This window comes from Falco naumanni, chromosome 8, assembly GCF_017639655.2.
Source record: "Falco naumanni isolate bFalNau1 chromosome 8, bFalNau1.pat, whole genome shotgun sequence".
NCBI classification, from domain to species: domain Eukaryota; kingdom Metazoa; phylum Chordata; class Aves; order Falconiformes; family Falconidae; genus Falco; species Falco naumanni.
Window position 1 is genome coordinate 64,191,459 of NC_054061.1, and position 11,572 is coordinate 64,203,030.

At 42.5% G+C, this 11,572-nt stretch overlaps 1 long non-coding RNA gene across 2 annotated transcripts; it reads left to right on the forward strand.

Moving 5' to 3' along the window:
• Positions 1-296: 296 nt before the first annotated feature.
• Positions 297-10,286, forward strand: LOC121092903. 2 transcript variants are annotated; one of them, XR_005829420.1, is made up of 5 exons: positions 297-1,115; positions 4,418-4,523; positions 6,816-6,909; positions 7,472-7,612; positions 8,969-10,286. It is a non-coding gene; the product is annotated as an uncharacterized LOC121092903 (long non-coding RNA). The 2 variants fall into 2 exon arrangements; XR_005829419.1 differs by having other exon boundaries at positions 7,472-10,286.
• Positions 10,287-11,572: the final 1,286 nt, after the last annotated feature.

The following is an 11,572-nucleotide window of genomic DNA, read 5'->3' on the forward strand; positions in this document are numbered from 1 at the left end:
ATGACACTACAGCAGACAACTGCTAGTGTCTTCTACTCAGCAAAAATCTTTTCCTCTTCAACTCCTGAGTTTCAGAGTGGAGCTTTTCTAAGCTAAGAGCACAGAGTTCTGAAGAACTGCATGTATGTTAGTGTGTATATCAATACACACACATACACATAGAAAAAAAATTATATATATAACACAAACTCATCTTTTATTAATATTCTTGTACCTGTGAATGCTGATGATACAGGAAGATGTAATATGACCTTATAAAAATCATTTATTAGTACACAGTCCAGGCTCCCGTCGCAACTCAGATGTTATTTGCTAATTAACAAAACTAAGTTTCCCAGACACAAATGGGAATTAGTGGGGCTTAACTGCATTTTGATTTTGGGTTGTTTAAAAATTTTCCTGACTAATCTCTTCATTACAAGTATCAGATGTTCTTCAAGGTTAGCTTGTGCGATGCAGCACAGAGAGCAACTGAATCTGCTCTCTGGTGCCAGTGACTCTAGAGCCCCTGGGCCTCTTTGGTGTGTATCTACCGCTTTGGAGCACAGGTACCTGCAGTTGCGTGGCTTTCATTGACAGGTGTATATGAAACGAGATGTGTGTGGTTGGCTTAGTTTCATTTTGAGGGGTTTACAGTGTTGATCTCAAATCCCAGCAGAGTTTATACAATGTGATCATACTGAAGTGAGAATTGGACAGAAGTGAGAAATTTGCTTATTCAGAGATCCAGCTGTCAAATGCTCTCAAAGTTTCTCCGCTGGATGCGGATACCATTGCTGGGAGCACAATAAAGAAGAAATATTTGTGTTAGGAATTATGCTGTCTTTAGTCAGCATCTCTTTCTAACTACCTCATGAACTAGAACGTGCTCCATCGCTGCATGAGCTCATGAGTGGATTGGCATTGCAGCAGTGAGTCAAAACATTACAAGGCACTTAGAGTTGCCACTCTGGCTAAATGGCTAAAGCCATTTTAAGAGAGAGAGGGTATGAAATGAGACCTACAGCAAAGGTCCAATCTTCTTTGTAGATCACTGAAGAATGGAGAGCCTCACCCTGCCTGTGTGAACTTGGCTATCGATCGACATAGCAGCAGGACCTGGGGTTCCTTGCAAGGTAAGGCAAGTGCTTTGTAATTCTTTAAGCGGTCGAATGCACGTGCATGCCCATAGACAAGGGGGTAATTTTAAGCCTGACAGAACAGTCTCGAAGTGTCAAGAATTGTGATACATGACAGAAATGAAAGATGGGAGAGAGGAAAAATGGAGACAATCCCATAAAAGAGTGACAACAAAGTCTCTTTTGAGTAAAGATCTTCTGATCACATGAGGCTCACAGCAGGGATGGTGTCACTTCCACCACTACCTCTTCAGGAGCAGATTTCCATTCATATCCTAGAATTTGGCTCTGCCAATGGCACCTTTTTTGTATGGAATAGCTGATTCTGGAGAGCAGAATATGTTGTGCTGGTATCAGTCTTCATACCAGGCACAATGTATAAAGGAAATCAATTTATGCTAGCAAAGCAAAGAGTTAAGCTCTGGATTACAAAGACAGAGGCACTGCTTTTTAAAGAAAGAAAAAAAAAAGAAAAAAAAAAAAGAGGAAACTCAAACTTTAAGTACAGCTGGCACTTACACTTTGGTTTAGTGTATCTGAAGCATCTCTCAGCTTCAGAAACCTCAAAAGATTCATTCAGAACATCTCCAAGATTGTGTTTTTCAGTGGGCTTCCATCCGTTTCTCAGCATTATTTGAGACACAAGAACGTTCTCCTTTTTGTTGAGTACCAAAGAAGCTTTAAAATCTCCCTCATTCAGTAAAAAATAAGTGGTCACCAAGGTAAAAATATTATTGGCAGCTCTTTGGCCATTTGGGAACATATCTGTGTTCTGCATATTCTGCAAATACTGCAGCTGATGAGGAAGATAGACTCCGTTTTTTCAGCCCTATCTAGCCCTGTTATGTAAAGGGGAAGAGAGCACAGTTTAATATCTGGTGTTTTCAGATGGACTTGTCCTTCTAAAAAGCCACAAGACATCAATTACAATTATTACTGGAAATCTTGTTGTTTGCACAAGAAAAGCCATGGGTTTAAGTTTATATTAACATCATGGAAGTATTCTGCATCATCTTCTGAATGGTGAGGTTGGTGGCAGCAGGAAGATAAACTGGTTGCAAATTAGCTTGTCTTCCCTGTAAACCTTTAGGCATGCCAGTACCATCTTTAAAACATAAAATACACATACGTGTTTGTAGATTTTATGCATTGTTTATTCATCTTATCCTACAACTAATAGGCCTTAGTCAGCTATTTAATGTTCTGTGACCCCTTATTCTTGCATTCCAATGTCACCTCTGTCAGACTGTTAAAGATCAACTTGACAGTTATTTTGAAAAACAGAACCTAACTTCATTAACCTCTTGTAAGGACACTTGATGTTAAAATATACTATTACCTAGTTCTAAGCCTAACATGGTGATGCACTTCATGGTTTGTTGCTCTTAATGCTCTATTAGCAGATACAATTCACCCCTTCTTATAGTAAATGAAATCATTATATATTTATTTGACTCTTGGGTCTAAGGTCCAGGTACTCTGATGTTTGTTATAGAAACTAACAAAACGTTTTGGTGGGCCCTTAAAACCTTAATTGCTTTCTATTTAGAGATGTCCATTAGCCATTATCGATGAAAATGCTAAAATACCAACCATGCTTCCATATCCCCAGTGAGACTGAAGCCGGGCAGTTCCCCATGTTTCTTGCTAATATTCAGGAGAGGTCTTCTCTCCCATAGTAAGTTTTCCTGTATAATTGGTCTCAGCTGCCCAGTTTGGCCTCTTAATGATTTCAAAGGTTTTATGATTTAGTAACAGAAATTAATAAAATAAGCCTGATACCAATTTCAGCCTAGGGCTTTCTTTTCCCCACTGTGCACCAGTAGTGAAGTTGATTGCTTTTCTAGCAGTAATATTCTTCCTAGGCATCTTTTCTAGGGAGTGCTGTAGAGTTCATTGCTGTGCTCTGAATTTCTCTTATTTGTCTAGGGACTTTGGGTTTTGTGAGGGTTTTTTTTTGTTTGTTTTGTTTTTCTTTTGGTTCACGCAAGACCTTAGCTCTAGGCTAAAGTCATATAAAAAAAAAAAAAAGGAAACTACAGGCGTCTTATTTCTCAATGTAATTTTACTTTATTAATTTTTGGTGCTGATGGAATCCCAAGCAAACCCTTTATTTGATCAGTTGAGGGGAAGAAGAAAGAGGTAGAGGGGCACCAGCTGTCAGTTGGAGTGCCTTTCCAAAAAGCTTTAGACCAAACTTAAAGGAATAGCCATGTAGACAAGAACAGTATTTCTCAGTAGGTGCAGTTCTTTGATTTGTCTTGAGATGTCCCCTATGACAGGAGTCTGTGAGAAACTAGTCTGCCATCAGTTGTCAAAACTGCCTCTGAACGATGAAATGGAGAAGGAAAAGCTCTCATTATCTTGCTGCTCATCTACACCTCTTTCTTTTTCCTTTGATTCTTGTGGTCTGGCTGAGCTGGGGTCATCAGTGAAACTCCTGTCCAAGGTCTGGAGATGGGCAATGGGTTCTGTGTTGTTAATTGCCTTGACTCTGAAAATGATGTCAGGGACAAATATCCAAATGACGATCTCCCATAGTAAAGCCCCGGATGACAGGGATAACTTAAAGGTCACACAGCTATGCACAGACACCTGAGCTGGGTTAGCTTATGGTATCTGAGCCACATGGCACTGCAATGTAGTGCACAGGTGTTTCCTCATTCCAGATATATCAGAAATACAAAGCAGGCGTAAAACTAGAGAGGCAAGTTATCTCTGTAGAGTGCTGATGAAACTTCTGCAGAAATTCTTTATCTGCTTGTGGTAGACTTGCTTTTAACCTGCCAGGAGTACAGACCTTGAACACTATAAAAACTCTCTTGTCTCTCAGTTCTGGGGAAATACATTCGTCCAACTGCCTCCTGAGTTCATGATGTACAGAATTCCCTTCCTTTCTATCTTCTTTGAAGTATCCAGTTGAAGCATGACAAGGGTCTGTGTCAAGAAGAATCTTGCTTTGAAATCATTAGATAAATCAGATTCAAATCCCGCTGACAGCTCTGATACCTCTTTCTCTTCCCTTGGCCTCTTCCTCAAAGGCAAATGCCCTGAATCAGGATATATAGCTTTTTGCTTTATCTGGAAGAATAATACGCAGGCCTATTTCTTTTCAGAGTAATTGTGGGCTGTATCTCAGGACTGGAACACCAGTTCCATTGCCTGTATACACTAAGAAATGACTGCAGCACACAAACAATAGAATTTGTATGCATCTAATTCTGTGATTAATCCTTTTATCTCCTAGAATTTAATGATGGAGAAGGTTTTTTTTCCTCATGCATATGCTATGTTTGCAGGTGACTGTTGTGAAACAGAGTGAAGCTTCCAGTGCAGCAGCACACTTGTGTATGTTTGGATTCTGATGGGAATATGCATATTTTCTAGATGTCATCATATCTCTAGGTAAGAAATCAGGGTGTTATACCTGCTCTCTTTGTTCCCCCATTCCCCAACATATTCCTGTATGACATAGCACTGGTCAGAGTAACCCAGACTGATCAGGAACCAGTTTCAAAACACTTCTATGGGCATGGACCTTCAGAGGAGCTCAGCAGTCTCTGTTAGCAGCAGTGATGTGTGTGGAAGCAGAGCTTGCTGCCAGTTCTAAGCAGGTTGACAGCAATACTGGTGACAAAAAACTCTGTCATTTTAGATACGAACCTTCCAAAAAAACAATTCTCAGCATTCTGAGCTCACAAAGCACTCAAGGTTGAGACAGTAGAAATAGTTTCTATACCTTCCACTCCCACTGCCAAGAAGGATTCAAGCCTTGTGGGAAACTCTCTGAATTGATCCAGATACAGAGCTGGGCAGACAGAGAAGGTGAATGGTGTTGGCAGCTGGGGAGGAATGCCAGTTAGCTGTTCTCTTCCAGACTTTCACTGCTGCACAGAGCAGTGTCCCCCTCTACCCACTTAGTAAATTTATGACATCACCAGCTGTTACCAGGGAAACACAGAAACTACAGATTTGGATCTTGGCAGCTAGGTGCAAAGAGGAAATGTCCCTCCTTTGGGGGACAAAAAGGAAAGCTGAAACAAATTCCAGAACAGCTTTGAACTGGAACAAAGTTGTGGTAGGTTAATAATTCCAAAACAAACAATTAGAGCTGCTGAAGTGCTGGTGGTCCCTATTATGTCACTTACAGAAAACAAACATGGGAGATTAAGTGCAAGACTTCTAACTTCATGCAGCTTAAACATATCCTTCAGACATAAGATCCTTACTGTTGACTTACAATTTCAGTTCTGATCAGTGGATTTAACAAGTTGCTTTTAGAGATGTGATATCCTCTGACCAATTATTTTTTAGGAAGTGCTAATAATTGCTGCTTCTTGAGAAAGAGTTTGCTTGTGTTCCACAGCAAAGAAAGTATGCAGTGTTGAGTTTTGATAAAAATGTGTGCAAATACCATTACTGTTGTGATGAAATATGTGCTTTTAATAGCTTTTTTTAAATGTGGGTTTTGTGAGAGTTGTTGTCTTTAGACATGCATTTTATAGCTTTTAAGTGCTTGAGATTTTTGAAGTTGCAGAAATCACATTTTTGTCTTTTAGTAACATTAGCTGATGTTTTATTTATGTTGCATGTTTAAATGAAAACACTGCTTTTTAAATGGTTTATTATTAAAGTATTGAGTAGTTGAGACCCAGCTAATATTAGCTCTTGTACAGGCCTGTTTGATTTCATTCACATTGCACACCTGCACATTGTATGTGTGCTTGAGTTACCTACAAATGCATGCATCTTTGTTGCAAAGGCAGATGGAGCAAGCTTGAGTGAAGACTCAAGCTAACTCGAGTCTGGAATTGTAACAACTACTTTGTCTCCATTCATACCTGCAAGGCTGTGGGCTATATGTGGCTGTGCTTCCACCTGGAGATCCCATGTAAGAAAGGTAGAAGGTGCTATGCTCACCAGATGTGTGGGAGATCTGAAACGATCTGTGTGGAATGTTAAAGACCTGTATGCATCCTATTGGGCTCTCTCTCCGCTAAGGAGCAAAACTGTTGAAAAAATCCCCATGTTGCTAATCTGCTGTCAAATACAGCCATTGTGGAGGTTCTTATGTGGACATTGAGCAGTATGCCTAGTACTGTTCCATAACTGTCTTAAACAGCACGGAAACATGTTTAATCTGATTTTTATCTTCCATATCAAAAACCGGACAAGATCTGCTTGCCAAAAAATCAGTCTGTCTTTCCCCTGTTTTGTTGGTGGCCTTGGATCTGGGATTTCTATGCCACAAGATCAGTTTGCATACAGTCTGGATCTTGTTATCTGGAGCATGGTTCAATGTCCCCCATTGTGTCTTCTTTCAGTGGGATAATGACCAAGGAAACTGCTGAGCCATGGATGGATTGCAGGGATATGTCATGAGAAAGCCATTTAGAGTCATCTGCCCACATGCTGTGATGCTGGCTCACATTTTCAAAGAAAAGTTTCAGACAGAGGAGATCATGAGTGCTCCAAAGAACTTAGCTATGTATGCAAGTTCCTTTTTTTATCCTTTGGAGTGAGTCACTTTGAAAGGCTCCTTTTTTGGTCCTCTTTAGTTAGACTGCTGGTTCCTTTTGCTTGCATGCCCAGTCACAGTCCTGAGACTTATGTCTGGGGCTGCAACAGCCATTCGGGCTGTTGTTTTTCTCTCTGGAATGGTGGAAATGTCATCCTTTCCCACTTTTCTTTTATAAGGATATGAAAGATTATTCCAAAGGAAAGAATTTACTGCTTGGGAAGATTCACGTACAACCAGGATGGGTCCCCCATGCAGACTTTCAGGTTGGAGGTATGCTCTGGAATTCCCCTGGGGAGAACATTTTGTTTTGTGTGCTACATTCACGGTGTTCGCAATCTCTGCCATGGTTTTAGAATTAGGTACACTCCTGTGGCCTGTGCACCCAATCCCAAGTACACTCTCCAAATGCTAGCTCCTCTGGAGCTACTCTGAAGTATCCACAAGGGATCAGGAGGAAGTACTGTGGCCCTGCGTGAGCCCCACACAGACCTTTAGGAAAATAAATTAATATGACAAGCATGCGTTAATCTAACCAATACATAGCATTTATTATTTAACATACACCGGCACTTGTAATTGTAAATTACTACAGGGCACATTCACATTTGTGCTGATGTTCTTCCTATATGTGGTGTGGAGTATGGAACAGGAGGGGCAGTTTAACAGGGCACACAGGGACAGAAAGACAAGGAGCTCCTATATGATGCTTTCTTCAGCACAAACATGTCCACTCCTGGACTCAGAGAAAGGGGAGTGAAGGGAACTCAGTGAAGAGTATCCTTAGACAATACATTAATTGTCTTTTTCATGTTTTCATCCTCCTTTTTCTCAGGAGGCAAATGGAAAGAATTTTCCACACCTAAACCTGAGAGTCATCCATACTACACATGTGTTTATCAAATTCAGCTGGATGGAAGCCCTGTCCCCTAAAGAACACAGCTGTGAAGAGCCAGAAAACAGATCATTACGTCAGGTAACTACATTGATGTGAGCTGATAACAGAAATGGATGCAGAAATGATTCTCTGCCTTCTGGACTGCACTGTGATGGGAAAGATGGTAAAGAAAATTTTTGCTGTGCAGATTATGATTAAGATAGATAATAAAAGTCCTTCTAAAGATGGCACTGTTGTTGTCTTTCTCAACATTCTGATGTACGTTAAGCCGTGGTTGCTGACTAAAGTGGCAACACAGATAATGAAGTTTTTAAAGGCCCTAATTCATAAATCTAATAACAGCACTAGGAGAAGCTGAGGTGTATTCTCTTCCTACTAGTGTATCATTAACGGAACTGGTATCACATTTTCCTTGTAAAATGGCTAATTCTGCAGTAGGGCTGAAAAAAAGATATGGTTTGACTTCCAGGCTCCAGTGGGCTGACCTTCGTGCTGCCTTCACTAGGAAGAAAGGGACACTGCATGAGAGACACTTTTCAAAGCAGTGCCTCATCTTCAGCCCTATATTGAGGGATTTTGTGGCCTGCAGCTAAGGGATACTTAGTGGTGTCATTCAGAAAGGGGATGCACTGGCTGTGAGCTGACACATGCCAGTTTTGAGTTGCCATGCTCCCCAAAAGGGGCTTTGCCGAAAAAGTGAATTCATCACCTATTAGAACACATTTTGGCTGTACTATGCAAGCAATTTAGTAGTCTTTGCGTATGAGTACTGGCAGTCTCTGAAACAAAAGCAGCAGGGTTGCTTTGTGTGCACTGGAGAATTTTTGCTATTGACTCCTCTGGAGTCACGGTTCTTCACCAGATCCGTATTCTGAAGGCCTAAAGTGCTCTTAAAAGGGCTACTGCAAATTTATAAATCATAATCACAGTCCTCAGTTGACATGACAACCAGCACCACTCCTGCTTAGGATCTAGCCCTGCAAACCTGTAACCCTCTGTCTGTACCACGCTCGGTACTCACCCCTGAGACTGCTTTGTCCCTACCTTTTTTTTTAGTGGAACTTTTGTTGACAATGAAGAACATCTTTTTTTAAAAAAGCGTTAGAAGGAAAATTATATTCCTGGGTACTTAATGTTTCTGTGTTTGGGCTTCAGACACTCTGGGACATGCTGATTTGTTTAATAGCTACAGTCCTTGCTGGAATGTTTTTAAATTGCCTAAACATTCCTACTAGTTTTACGGGTTTATAATCTGGTTTTTTTATGTTGGTACAAATTTGACAGTGTACTTTCCAAGCTTCCATTAAATAGAGCCAACTTGCTATTGATAGAGGAATATCTCTGAAATAGCTTTCTGATGTCTTGCAGTGGAAGACTTTTCATTAACTCTGATTAGAAAATGAAAAACAACCTACCGTGTATTTCTTTTTTCAGTTCTTACTGTGCCCTAATGCCTGTGGGACTCCTGCTGGTGGAAAGGGGAAGAGAGTGAAAAAGTCCAGGGATAATTTAATGGAGAAAGGAGTGTATTTTCACTGTGCATTGTGTTTGCCAGTTACTGTTGTTATGCGGCCATCAAAGATCTCAGTGCTTTGAAACTTCTCGCTTAGAGGCTGCAGTATGTTGGTGCTTTCTTTACATAACTACGTTTTACCAGCTCTTCAGGTGTCAGTGCTGCTTTAAAAATCAGTATAGAAAACTTTTGTAACTACACCATCTGTTTTCAGTTTTCCTTAATTTGGTGTCAGCCAAGCTGCTACAGACCAGGTGGTTAAAAGGGACAGAGGTAAGCCTGCTGCATTTTGGGGATTTAAGCCTACCTTTTTCCCCTGTAAATGCTGACCTTTTCAAAATGAGTTTGTTTCCCCCACCCCCTGTAAAAGTGGAACGTAAAGCAAACAAAAAATGTTCGCTACTTTTATCAGTGGAGCCTAATTCCATGCATTCTGGCTGCTTTTCACTGACAGAAAAAATATTCCAAAATAATTAGAGCTTGGAAATGACACTCTGTATCACTGTAACAATAACAGCTAACTTTGCCTTTTGCAAAATATATATTTTCTCAAGGAAATTTCAACCTAATATGCCAATCACCAGTTATGATGACCTTGGGAAAATCTAGCCTAAAGAAAGTAGTGGATGTTTGTAGCTGTTTTGAAATCTCCTGACTGGAGCAGTTTCCCAATGAGGAACGTTGTGCTTGTGTTACACCTTGTAGTGGGGTTGTCTCACTCGCCCTGTCTACAGCCTGGGACCTGGAGACTTTAATGAGGGAGCAGGGGCAGCTTCAGTCCCCTCTGCTGAGGAGCTCCCTGGGGAAGGAAAATGTGCTGCTCATCAAAAATTGGTGTAACCATGGTCTGATTCTCTGCCTGATTACAGGACTAAACAGAGTTGGGTGGGTACCATTATATGCCGTGTATACTGGTTTCCTCTGTTCCCAGTAGCATGAGCCTTGGGAACAGTTAGTGAGATGATTGGGAAGCTTGACAAGCTGCTGAATTCTTTCTTGTCTAGTTTTCCTTGTCTAAGTTGCCTCAAATTATCAATGAACATTCTTATGCATACAGATGACAATTTTCATGCTGAAAATGCAGTTACATACTTCTCAGGGTTTGCGGCTGGTTGAGCACCAATGAAGGAAATCCAAATGGATTTTGGTAACTGAGATGGGAAAGGAAAGTGTCTGGAAATGCCATTTCTAATGCTTTCTGGAAGATCAGACCATGCAAAGAACTCTTCTTATATATATTATGAAAGAAACAGAAGAATATAAATTTTTTTAAAAGTCTTTTAAAATTGAAAGTTTTTGAGAGCTTAATTAAATGTACTGTGAGAAAATTGTGTGGCTCACAGCTATTGACTTGAGGTTTATAGATTGTTGCTGAGTCCATGAATGAATAAAGCTTTAATGTCAGAATCAGTAACAATTGTCCTGTGCATCCTTTTATGTTGAAGCAATGAGAAAATATATACTCAGATTCCACATATATACTAAAAAGGAGCTTTTTGGATTGCAAGTAATGATGCTGACTTGTTTAAAACTTGCAGCCCTCTCTTAAAAGAAATTTTGCAGTTCAGGAATTTTCAAGGACTGCGTAGGAACAACGTGAAGAATGCCATCTTGTTGCATTTGCATGTCGGTTGAAATCCCGGAATACAGAGTTGAGGTGTGGTCATTTCGGCTTCACTCGTGCTGGATGCTGCCTTTGTGCTCCGCAGAGTTCACCCCAGCCCTGCTGCTGGGTCCTGCAAGAGGCACGCTACAGGTGCCGCCGTAGAGCTTTGGCTCACCGTGACGTGCATCTTTCCTCTTATTTAGCTGAAGCACACCTGCTTCTCCACCCGGGTTTATGGGCTCATTTCCCCCCGGACACCCTACAGCGCCCGTTCTGCGGCGGACGCCCCCGCAGTGGCACTCGCGCCCCTTCTCCGCGCGACTGCGCTCGGCAGCCCCGGCCGAAGGCGGTACCGTGCGGCGGGGCGCGGCGCTGGCCTCGGCTGCCCCCTGGCGGCGCCGGGCGGCGCAGCGGCCAGGCCGGGTAGCCGGCGGCCGGCGCTCCGTGCGCCGATGCCGCGGTGGGGGCCCCGGCCGGGCGGGCAGGCGGCCGTGCTGCCGGGTCCTGCGGCGCGGGGCGGAACCCAGCTGCGCCCTGCAGGGGGCTCGGGGGCGCCACTCGCGTCTCGGCGAGACAGGAGCGGGGGAGCCCGGCGGCTCCCCGGACACGTGCGGGAGGGTTGGCTGCGCTTCCCGGATGGGCACGGGTGCTCCCACCGCCGCGCTCGGTGCCGCGCAGGCACCCAGCGTTACCGCAGGGCAGGCGCCTCGCAGCTCGCAGAGTCGGCGGGCAGCAGAAGTAAGAACTGAGAACGTGCCAAAGGCGGCTGCAGAGGGGCAGCACTCAGGTGTTGCCGCTACCATGTACACAGAGGAGATGCGAAATGGATGGAAAACAGAAATATTTCAAGAAAGAGAAAGAACACCACTAGTGGTAAACATGTCTGCAACTGCAGACAAGGGGAGATGCATTGAAGAGA